General features: G+C 55.2%; 1 protein-coding gene across 2 annotated transcripts in view; it reads right to left on the bottom strand.

Moving 5' to 3' along the window:
* The window catches only part of LDHD (lactate dehydrogenase D), a 179,521-nt gene that overhangs the window by 17,170 nt on the left and 148,873 nt on the right, over positions 1–13,478 (bottom strand). The gene's annotated exons all lie outside the window — the stretch shown is intronic.

The raw sequence follows: 13,478 nt of genomic DNA, 5'->3' as shown, positions 1-13,478 counted from the left end.
CCACCTGCCTCCATCACGCTTCTCCCTCCACACTATCCTCCCCACCTGCCTCCATCACGCTGCACCCTCCACACTATCCTCCCCACCTGCCTCTATCACGCTGCACCCTTCACACCATCCTCCCCATTATCCTCCCCACATGCCTCCATCCTGCTGCACCCTCCACACTATCCTACCCACCTGCCTCCATCACGCTTCACCCTCCACACTATCCTCCCCACATGCCTCCATCCTGCTGCACCCTCCACATTATCCTCCCCACATGCCTCCATCCTGCTGCACCCTCCACACTATCCTCTCCACCTGCCTCCATCACGCTGCACCCTCCACATTATCCTCTCCACATGCCTCCATCACGCTGCACCCTCCACACTATCCTCCCCACCTGCCTCCATCATGCTGCACCCTCCACACTATCCTCTCCACCTGCCTCCATCACGCTGCACCCTCCACACTATCCTCCCCACCTGCCTCCATCATGCTGCACCCTCCACACAGTCCTCCCCACATGCCTCCATCATACTGCCCCCTCCACATTATACTCCCCACATGCATCCATCACGCTGCACCCTCCACACTATCCTCCCCACCTGCCTACATCATGCTGCACCCCTCCACACTATCCTCCCCACCTGCCTACATCATGCTGCACCCCTCCACACTATCCTCCCCACCTGCCTACATCATGCTGCACCCCTCCACACTATTTTCTCCACATGCATCCACCACGCCGCACCCTCCACACTATCCTCCCCACCTGCCTCCATCACGCTTCTCCCTCCACACTATCCACTCCACCTGCCTCCATCACGCTGCATCCTCCACACTATCCTCTCCACCTGCCTCCATCACGCTTCACCCTCCACACTATCCTCCCCACCTGCCTCCATCAAGCTAAACCCTTCACACCATCCTCCCCACATGCATCCATCACGCTGCACCCTCCACATTATCCTCCCAACATGCCTCCATCCTGTTGCACCCTCCACACTATCCTCTCCACCTGCCTCCATCACGCTTCACCCTCCACACTATCCTCTCCACATGCCTCCATCACACTACACCCTGCACACTATCCTCTCCTCCTGCCTCCATCACGCTGCCCCCTCCACACTATCCTCCCCACCTGCCTCCATCATGCTGCACCCTCCACACTATCCTCTCCACCTGCCTCCATCACGCTGCACCCTCCACACTATCCTCTCCACATGCCTCCATCCTGCTGCACCCTCCACACTATCCTCTCCACCTGCCTCCATCATGCTGCACCCTCCACATTATCCTCCCCACCTGCCTACATCTTGCTGCACCCCTTCACACTATCCTCTCCACACGCATCCATCACACTGCACGCTACACACTATCCTCCCCACCTGCCTCCATCACGCTGCACCCTCCACACTATCCTCTCAACCTGCCTCCATCACGCTGCACCCTCCACATTATCCTCTCCACATGCCTCCATCACGTTGCACCCTCCACATTATCCTCCCCACTTGCCTCCATCCTGCTGCACCCTCCACACTATCCTCCCCACCTGCATCCATCACAATGCACCCTCCACACTATCCTCTCCGCATGCATCCATCACGCTGCACCCTCCACACTATCCTCCCCACCTGCATCCATCATGCTGGACCCTCCACACTATCCTCCCCACCTGCATCCATCCTGCTGCACCCTCCATACTATTCTTCCCAAATGCCTCCATCATGCTGCACCCTCCACATTATCCTCCCCACATGCATCCATCACACTGCACCCTCCACACTATCCTCCCCACCTGCCTCCATCCTGCTGCACCCTCCACACTATCCTCCATCCTGCTGCACCCTCCACACTATTCTCCCCACCTGCCTCCATCCTGCTGCACCCTCCACACTATCCTCCCCACCTGCATCCATCACAATGCACCCTCCACACTATCCTCTCCGCATGCATCCATCACGCTGCACCCTCCACATTATCCTCCCCACTTGCCTCCATCCTGCTGCACCCTCCACACTATCCTCCCCACCTGCCTCCATCATGCTGCACCCTCCACACTATCCTCCCCACATGCCTCCATCATGCTGCAGCCTCCACACTATCCTCCCCACATGCCTCCATTATGCTGTACCCTCCACACTATCCTCCCCACATGCATCCATCATGCTGCACCCTCCACACTATCCTCTCCATATGCCTCAATCATGCTGCACCCTTCACACTATCCTCACCACCTGCCTCCATCACGCTTCACCCTCCACACTAACCTCTCCACCTGCCTCCATCCTGCTGCACCCTCCACACTATCCTCCCCACTTGCCTCCATCCTGCTGCACCCTCCACACTATCCTCTCCACATGACACCATCATGCTGCACCCTCCACACTATCTTCTCCACATGCCTCCATTATGCTGCACCCTCCACACTATCCTCCCCACATGCCTCCATCATGCTGCACCCTCCACACTATCCTCTCCACATGCCACCATCATGCTGCACCCTCTACACTATCCTCCCCACTTGCCTCCATCCTGCTGCACCCTCCACACTATCCTCCCCACCTGCATCCATCATGCTGCACCCTCCACACTATCCTCCCCACCTGCATCCATCATGCTGGACCCTCCACACTATCCTCCCCACATGCATCCATCACACTGCACCCTCCACACTATCCTCCCCACCTGCCTCCATCCTGCTGCACCCTCCACACTATCCTCCATCCTGCTGCAACCTCCACACTATTCTCCCCACCTGCCTCCATCCTGCTGCACCCTCCACACTATCCTCCCCACCTGCATCCATCACAATGCACCCTCCACACTATCCTCTCCGCATGCATCCATCACGCTGCACCCTCCACATTATCCTCCCCACTTGCCTCCATCCTGCTGCACCCTCCACACTATCCTCCCCACCTGCCTCCATCATGCTGCACCCTCCACACTATCCTCCCCACATGCCTCCATCATGCTGCAGCCTCCACACTATCCTCCCCACATGCCTCCATTATGCTGTACCCTCCACACTATCCTCCCCACATGCATCCATCATGCTGCACCCTCCACACTATCCTCTCCATATGCCTCAATCATGCTGCACCCTTCACACTATCCTCACCACCTGCCTCCATCACGCTTCACCCTCCACACTATCCTCCCCACTTGCCTCCATCCTGCTGCACCCTCCACACTATCCTCTCCACATGCCACCATCATGCTGCACCCTCCACACTATCCTCTCCACATGCCTCCATTATGCTGCACCCTCCACACTATCCTCCCCACATGCCTCCATCATGCTGCACCCTCCACACTATCCTCTCCACATGCCACCATCATGCTGCACCCTCTACACTATCCTCCCCACTTGCCTCCATCCTGCTGCACCCTCCACACTATCCTCCCCACCTGCATCCATCATGCTGCACCCTCCACACTATCCTCCCCACCTGCATCCATCATGCTGGACCCTCCACACTATCCTCCCCACATGCCTCCATCATGCTGCACCCTCCACACTATCTTCCCCATATGCCTCCATCATGCTGCACCCTCCACACTATCCTCCCCACCTGCATCCATCATGCTGGACCCTCCACACTATCCTCCCCACCTGCATCCATCATGCTACACCCTCCACACTATTTCCCCCCCGCCTCCATCATGCTGCACCCTCCACACTATCCTCTCCACATGCCACCATCATGCTGCACCCTCCACACTATCCTCACCACCTGCATCCATCATGCTGCACCCTCCACACTATCCTCCCCACCTGCATCCATCATGCTGGACCCTCCACACTATCCTCCCCACCTGCATCCATCATGCTACACCCTCCACACTATTCCCCCCCCCCGCCTCCATCATGCTGCACCCTCCACACTATCCTCTCCACCTGCCTCCATCCTGCTGCACCCTCCACACTATTCTCCCCACATGCCTCCATCCTGTTGCACCCTCCACACTATCCTCCCCACCTGCCTCCATCCTGCTGCACCCTCCACACTATCCTCTCCACCTGCTTCCATCCTGCTGCACCCTCCAAACTATTCTCTCCACATGCATCCATCACGCTGCACCCCTCCACACTATCCTCTCCACATGCATCCATCACGCTGCACCCTCCACACTATCCTCTCCACCTGCCTCCATCACGCTGCCCCCTCCACACTATCCTCTCCACATGCATCCATCACGCTGCACCCTCCACACTATCCTCTCCACCTGCCTACATCATGCTGCACCCCTCCACACTATCCTCTCCACATGCATCTGTGGGGGTCGTGATGACATTCCACTCGTCCTCCAGTCACTCCAAATTAAGGCTATGAGCATGGGTCAACCATCCAAAGAATGAGTCAGACAACAAGCTGGTTCAAACTCAGAGCACGCTCAAAAGACTACTACAGACAACGTTCTCAGCAATGTTCTGTGTTTATTCCTACATACACAAACCTAAATACACTACATAATGGGGAGGGGAAAGGGGTTGTCCGGGGCGGGGTAAGCCATGAAAGTCCAGTGTCTGGCCACTCCTGATTGGTCCACATCTCCTTATCTCAGTCTCTGGGCAGATATTGCAGCCGTCAGCTTATAATCTTGTTTCGTTTCTCTGAAATAAGTCTTGGCAACACTGGAACTGTCTTAGTTTAAGTTTCGATTTGAGTAATACGTAGCAAGGAAAGCTTATTGTTATAAGACACAAAATGGTGGTTAGTACATAAGCAAAGCGTATAAAAGTATAAAAGTAGAGAAAATATATATACATTCTATTTTACCCCGACATTCCCCCCTAAACACTAAGCTTTCCCTTGCTTCGGGGCCTTTGAGACTGTCCATGTGTGGGGAGAGGGGAGGTGGATTTCTTCACCCAATCATCTTAGAAGCTGCCCCCTTATGGGACGCCCCCGAACAATTGAGCCCTACCCTAAATGACACATGGAGTTCTCCCAACTGATCCTAAACTAAATCTTTCAGTTGGACTCTGTCATGGGGGGTCTGGTCAGGCTTGTTCAAAGGAGTGTATTTCTCCATATCTTCCTTACTGGTATCATCATGTAACAGAGATGTGGTTTCTTGATTCAGAAAGGTCCCGGAGGTTGGGACAGCATTGGTTATATTTTTCCTGTATAAGGGGACTATGCAGCATAGGACCACCAGGCCCAATACTAGTAGACCTCCTATCACTAAACAAGCTTGTTGGAAGAATCCCTTGACCCCTCCCAACCAACCTGAGAAGAAGGAGGTATCTACCCCTGTGTGGTAGCTGTCCACCCTGGGACAGACAGTAAGCATATGGAAAGGATATAGAAGAAGGTAGTCATCTTTTATAGGCTCGTTCTGTCTCTCTTGCAGTGGGAGGCGTGAATCCAGGTGCTCTTGCCCTCAAGCTTCAGAGCCGTCGGGGTGGTGAGAAGCACAGTGTACGGTCCCTCGAACCGCGGCTGGAGGCAGTCTTTCCGGACAAACTTCTTCACATACACTAGATCGCCTGGGATGAAATCATGTACCGCATCACCTGTAGATTCTGGGAGAGAAGCAGATACTGGAGAGCGGGTGTTAGTCAATTCTCTAGACAAGGCAATCACAAATTTTACCACTCTATCATGTGTTTCAGACAACTCTTGGGGCCTAATCTCTCCTATCTTGGGTGGGGTCCCAAACAAAATTTTATAGGGAGTCAGCCCATGTTTGGCCTGAGGAGTGTGTGTGATATGATACAATACTATGGGGAGTAGGTCGGGACAGGGGAGGGGATGATCTTAGGTCATTTTCAAGAGCTGGGTCTTGAGTGTGGAATTCATTCTCTCCACTTTGCCTGAACTGGCAGGATGGTATGGAGTGTGGAGGCCCAAATCTGTTCCCAACATGTTCCAGAGTTCTTTGTAGATATTTGCTGTGAAAGCTGGTCCTTGATCCGATTCTATGACTTGGGGAACTCCAAATCTGCAGGCAATTTCGGTGATCAGTTTCTTGGCTGTGACTTTAGCAGTCATGTTGACAACCGGGTAGGCCTCGGGCCAGGCTGAGAACATATCCACGGCTACCAAAACGTACTCCTATTTTCCTGCTTTAGGCATTTGGATATGGTCGACTTGTATTCTGGAGCTGTGCTGGCAGGTCGCAAAGATTCAAAGGTCAACTCGACTCTTTACCAAGTGGATGGGAAGCCTTGCTTGCCTAGACGCATGTACTCAGCTTTCATCAGATCAAGGACCAGCTTTCACAGCAAATATCTACAAAGAACTCTGGAACATGTTGGGAACAGATTTGGGCCTCCACACTCCATACCATCCTGCCAGTTCAGGCAAAGTGGAAAGAATGAATTCCACACTCAAGACCCAGCTCTTGAAAATGACCTAAGATCATCCCCTCCCCTGGCCCGACCTACTCCCCATAGTATTGTATCATATCACACACACTCCTCAGGCCAAACATGGGCTGACTCCCTATAAAATTTTGTTTGGGACCCCACCCAAGATAGGAGAGATTAGGCCCCAAGAGTTGTCTGAAACACATGATAGAGTGGTAAAATTTGTGATTGCCTTGTCTAGAGAATTGACTAACACCCGCTCTCCAGTATCTGCTTCTCTCCCAGAATCTACAGGTGATGCAGTACATGATTTCATCCCAGGCGATCTAGTGTATGTGAAGAAGTTTGTCCGGAAAGACTGCCTCCAGCCGCGGTTCGAGGGACCGTACACTGTGCTTCTCACCACCCCGACGGCTCTGAAGCTTGAGGGCAAGAGCACCTGGATTCACGCCTCCCACTGCAAGAGAGACAGAACGAGTCTATAAAAGATGACTACCTTCTTCTATATCCTTTCCATATGCTTACTGTCTGTCCCAGGGTGGACAGCTACCACACAGGGGTAGATACCTCCTTCTTCTCAGGTTGGTTGGGAGGGCTCAAGGGATTCTTCCAACAAGCTTGTTTAGTGATAGGAGGTCTACTAGTATTGGGCCTGGTGGTCCTATGCTGCATAGTCCCCTTATACAGGAAAGCTATAACCAATGTTGTCCCAACCTCCGGGACCTTTCTCAAAGGCCCCGAAGCAAAGGAAAGCTTAGTGTTTAGGGGGGAATTTCGGGGTAAAAGAATATATATATTTTTGTAACTTTTATACTTTTGTAACTTTTATACGCTTTTTTGTTAATGTACTAACCACCATTTTGTGTCTTATAACAATAAGCTTTCCTTGCTACGTATTACTGAAATCGAAACTTAAACTAAGACAGTTCCAGTGTTGCCAAGACTTATTTCAGAGAAACGAAACAAGATTATAAGCTGACGGCTGCAATATCTGCCCAGAGACTGAGATAAGGAGATGTGGACCAATCAGGAGTGGCCAGACACTGGACTTTCATGGCTTACCCCGCCCCGGACAACCCCTTTCCCCTCCCCATTATGTAGTGTATTTAGGTTTGTGTATGTAGGAATAAACACAGAACATTGCTGAGAACGTTGTCTGTAGTAGTCTTTTGAGCGTGCTCTGAGTTTGAACCAGCTTGTTGTCTGACTCATTCTTTGAATGGTTGACCCATGCTCATAGCCTTAATTTGGAGTGACTGGAGGACGAGTGGAATGTCATCACGACCCCCCACACATCCATCACACTGCACTATCCTCTCCACCTGCCTCCATCACGCTGTACCCTCCACACTATCCTCTCCACCTGCCTCCATCACGCTGCACCCTCCACACTATCCTCTCCACCTGCCTCCATCATGCTGGACCCTCCACACTATCCTCCCCACCTGCCTCCATCACGCTTCACCCTCCACACTATCCTCTCCACCTGCCTCCATCACGCTGCACCCTCCACACTATCCTCTCCACCTGCCTCCATCCTGCTGCACCCTCCACACTATCCTCTCCTCCAGCCTCCATCACGCTTCACCCTCCACACTATCCTCTCCAACTGCTTCCATCACGATGCACCCTCCACACTATCCTATCCACCTGCCTCCATCATGCTGGACCCTCCACACTATCCTCCCCACCTGCCTCCATCACGCTTCACCCTCCACACTATCCTCTCCACCTGCCTCCATCATGCTGCACCCTCCACACTATCCTCCCCACCTGTATCCATCATGCTGGACCCTCCACACTATCCTCCCCACATGCCTCCATCATGCTGCACCCTCCACACTATCCTCCCCACATGCCTCCATCATGCTGCACCCTCCACACTATCCTCCCCACCTGCATCCATCATGCTGGACCCTCCACACTATCCTCCCCACCTGCATCCATCATGCTACACCCTCCATACTATTCCCCCCCCCGCCTCCATCATGCTGCACCCTCCACACTATCCTCTCCACATGCCACCATCATGCTGCACCCTCCACATTATCCTCCCCACCTGCATCCATCATGCTGCACCCTCCACACTATCCTCCCCACCTGCATCCATCATGCTGGACCCTCCACACTATCCTCCCCACCTGCATCCATCATGCTACACCCTCCACACTATTTCCCCCCCCGCCTCCAACATGCTGCACCCTCCACAGTATCCTCCCCACCTGCCTCCATCCTGCTGCACCCTCCACACTATTCTCCCCAAATGCCTCCATCCTGCTGCACCCTCCACACTATCCTCCCCACCTGCCTCCATCCTGCTGCACCCTCCACACTATCCTCTCCACCTGCTTCCATCCTGCTGCACCCTCCAAACTATTCTCTCCACATGCATCCATCACGCTGCACCCCTCCACACTATCCTCTCCACATGCATCCATCACGCTGCACCCTCCACACTATCCTCCCCACCTGCCTACATCATGCTTCACCCCTCCACACTATCCTCCCCACCTGCCTACATCATGCTGCACCCCTCCACACTATCCTCTCCACATGCATCCATCACGCTGCACCCTCCACACTAACCTCTCCACCTGCTTCCATCACGCTGCACCCTCCACACTATCCTCTCCACCTGCCTCCATCACGCTGCACCCTCCACACTATACTCTCCACCTGCCTCCATCACGCTGCACCCTCCACACTATCCTCTCCACCTGCCTCCATCATGCTGGACCCTCCACACTATCCTCCCCACCTGCCTCCATCACGCTTCACCCTTCACACTATCCTTTCCACATGCCTCCATCATGCTACCCCCTCCACACCATCCTCCCCACATGCATCCATCACGCTGCACCCTCCACATTTTCCTCCCCACATGCCTCCATCACGCTGCACCCTCAACATTATCCTCCCCACATGCCTCAATCACGCTGCCCCCTGCACACTATCCTCTCCACCTGCCTCCATCCTGCTGCACCCTCCACACTATCCTCTCCTCCAGCCTCCATCACGCTTCACCCTCCACACTATCCTCTCCACCTGCCTCCATCACGCTGCACCCTCCACACTATCCTCTCCACCTGCCTCCATCATGCTGGACCCTCCACACTATCCTCCCCACCTGCCTCCATCACGCTTCACCCTTCACACTATCCTCTCCACGTGCCTCCATCATGCTGCCCCCTCCACACCATCCTCCCCACATGCATCCATCACGCTGCACCCTCCACATTATCCTCCCCACATGCCTCCATCACGCTGCACCCTCCACATTATCCTCCCCACATGCCTCCATCCTGCTGCACTCTCCACACTATCCTCTCCTCCAGCCTCCATCACGCTGCACCCTCCACACTATCCTCTCCACCTGCCTCCATCACGCTGCACCCTCCACACTATTCTCTCCACCTGCCTCCATCACGCTGCACCCTCCACACTATCCTCTCCACATGCATCCATCATGCTGCACCCTCCACACTATCCTCCCCACATGCCTCCATCATGCTGCACCCTCCACACAGTCCTCCCCACCAGCCTCCATCATACTGCCCCCTCCACATTATACTCCCCACATGCATCCATCACGCTGCACCCTCCACACTATCCTCTCCACATGCATCCATCACGCTGCACCCTCCACACTATCCTCCCCACCTGCCTCCATCACGCTGCACCCTCCACACAGTCCTCCCCACCAGCCTCCATCATACTGCCCCCTCCACATTACACTCCCCACATGCATCCATCATGCTGCACCCTCCACACTATCCTCTCCACATGCATCCATCACGCTGCACCCTCCACACTATCCTCTCCGCATGCATCCATCACGCTGCACCCTCCACACTATCCTCCCCACCTGCCTATATCATGCTGCACCCTCCACACTATCCTCCCCACCTGCCTATATCATGCTGCACCCTCCACACAGTCCTCCCCACCAGCCTCCATCATACTGCCCCCTCCACATTATACTCCCCACCTGCCTCCATCACGCTGCACCCTCCACACTATCCTCTCCACCTGCCTACATCATGCTGCACCCTCCACACTATCCTCCCCCCCTGCCTACATCATGCTGCACCCTCCACAATATCCTCCCCCCCTGCCTACATCATGCTGCACCCTCTACACTATCCTCCCCCCCTGCCTCCATCACGCTGCACCCTCCACACTATCCTCTCCACATGCATCCATCACGCTGCACCCTCCACACTATCCTCCCCTCCTGCATCCATCACGCAGCACCCTCCACACTATCCTCCCCACCTGCCTCCATCACGCTTATCCCTCCACACTATCCTCTCCACCTGCCTCCATCACACTGCACCCTCCACACTATCCTCCCCACATGCATCCATCACGCTGCACCCTCCACACTATCCTCCCCTCCTGCCTCCATCACGCAGCACCCTCCACACTATCCTCTCCACCTGCCTCCAGCACGCTGCACCCTCCACACTATCCTCCCCTCCTGCCTCCATCACGCAGCACCCTCCACACTATACTCCCCACCTGCCTCCATCACGCTTCACCCTCCACACTATCCTCCCCACCTGCCTCCATCACGCTTCACCCTCCACACTATCCTCTCCACCTGCCTCCATCACGCTGCACCCTTCACACCATCCTCCCCACATGCATCCATCACGTTGCACCCTCCACATTATCCACCCCACATGCCTCCATCACGCTGCACCCTCCACACTATCCTCCCCACCTGCCTCCATCACGCTTCACCCTCCACATTATCCTCTCCACCTGCCTCCATCACGCTGAACCCTCCACATTATCCTCTCCACATGCCTCCATCACGCTGCACCCTCCACAATATCCTCTCCACCTGCCTCCATCACGCTGAACCCTCCACATTATCCTCTCCACATGCCTCCATCACGCTGCACCCTCCACACTATCCTCCCCACCTGCCTCCATCATGCTGCACCCTCCACACTATCCACTCCACCTGCCTCCATCACGCTGCACCCTCCACACTATCCTCTCCACTTGCCTCCATCATGCTGCACCCTCCACACTATCCTCCCCACCTGCCTACATCATGCTGCACCCCTTCACACTATCCTCTCCACACGCATCCATCACGCTGCACTCTCCACACTATCCTCCCCACCTGCCTCCATCAAGCTGCACCCTCCACACTATCCTCTCAACCTGCCTCCATCACGCTGCACCCTCCACATTATCCTCTCCACCTGCCTCCATCACAATGCACCCTCCACACTATCCTCTCCACATGCATCCATCACGCTGCACCCTCCACATTATCCTCCCCACTTGCCTCCATCCTGCTGCACCCTCCACACTATCCTCCCCACCTGCCTCCATCCTGCTGCACCCTCCACACTATCCTCCCCACCTGCCTCCATCCTACTGCACCCTCCACACTATCCTCCCCACCTGCCTCCATCATGCTGCACCCCCCCACACTATCCTCCCCACATGCATCCATCACACTGCACCCTCCACACTATCCTCTCCATCTGCCTCCATCATGCTGCACCCTCCACACTATCCTCCCCACCTGCCTACATCATGCTGCACCCCCCCACACTATCCTCCCCACCTGCTTCCATCATGCTGCAACCTCCACACTATCCTCCCCACATGCCTCCATCATGCTGCAGACTCCACACTATCCTCCCCACATGCCTCCATTATGCTATAACCTCCACACTATCCTCCCCACATGCATCCATCATGCTGCACCCTCCACCCTATCCTCTCCATATGCCTCCATCATGCTGCACCCTTTACACTATCCTCCCCACTTGCCTCCATCCTGCTGCACCCTCCACGCTATCCTCCCCACTTGCCTCCATCCTGCTGCACCCTCCACACTATCCTCCCCACTTGCCTCCATCCTGCTGTACCCTCCACACCATCCTCTCCACATGCCACCATCATGCTGCACCCTCCACACTATCCTCCCCACCTGCATCCATCATGCTGCACCCTCCACACTATCCTCCCCACATGCCTCCATTATGCTGCACCCTCCACACTATCCTCCCCACATGCATCCATCATGCTGCACCCTCCACACTATCCTCTCCACATGCCTCCATCATGCTGCACCCTCCACACTATCCTCCCCACTTGCCTCCATCCTGCTGCACCCTGCACACTATCCTCTCCACATGCCTCCATCATGCTGCACCCTCCACACTATCCTCCCCACTTGCCTCCATCCTGCTGCACCCTGCACACTATCCTCTCCACATGCCACCATCATGCTGCACCCTCCATACTATCCTCCCCACCTGCATCCATCATGCTGCACCCTCCACACTATCCTCTCCATATGCCTCCATCATGCTGCACCCTCCACACTATCCTCCCCACCTGCATCCATCATGCTGCACCCTCCACACTATCCTCTCCACATGCCTCCATCATGCTGCACCCTCCACATTATCCTCCCCACTTGCCTCCATCCTGCTGCACTCTCCACACTATCCTCCCCACTTGCCTCCATCCTGCTGCACCCTCCACACTATCCTCTCCACATGCCACCATCATGCTGCACCCTCCACACTATCCTCCCCACCTGCATCCATCATGCTGCACCCTCCACACTATCCTCCCCACATGCCTCCATTATGCTGAACCCTCCACACTATCCTCTCCACATGCCACCATCATGCTGCACCCTATACACTATCCTCCCCACTTGCCTCCATCCTGCTGCACCCTCCACACGATCCTCTCCACATGCCACCATCATGCTGCACCCTCCACACTATCCTCCCCACCTGAATCCATCATGCTGCACCCTCCACACTATCCTCCCCACCTGCATCCATCATGCTGGACCCTCCACACTATCCTCCCCACCTGCATCCATCATGCTGCACCCTCCACATTATACTCCCCACCTGCATCCATCATGCTGGACCCTCCACACTATCCTCCCCACCTGCATCCATCATGCTGCACCCTCCACATTATCCTCCCCACCTGCATCCATCATGCTGGACCCTCCACACTATCCTCCCCACCTGCATCCATCATGCTGCACCCTCCACATTATCCTCCCCACCTGCATCCATCATGCTGGACCCTACACACTATCCTCCCCACCTGCATCCATCATGCTGGACCCTCCACACTATCCTCCCCACCTGCATCCATCATGCTGCACCCT

Source organism: Phyllobates terribilis, unplaced genomic scaffold, assembly GCF_046119375.1.
Source record: "Phyllobates terribilis strain yellow unplaced genomic scaffold, ASM4611937v1 Scaffold_14__1_contigs__length_39327217, whole genome shotgun sequence".
NCBI lineage: Eukaryota > Metazoa > Chordata > Amphibia > Anura > Dendrobatidae > Phyllobates > Phyllobates terribilis.
This window is presented reverse-complemented; position numbering and strand designations above follow the sequence as displayed.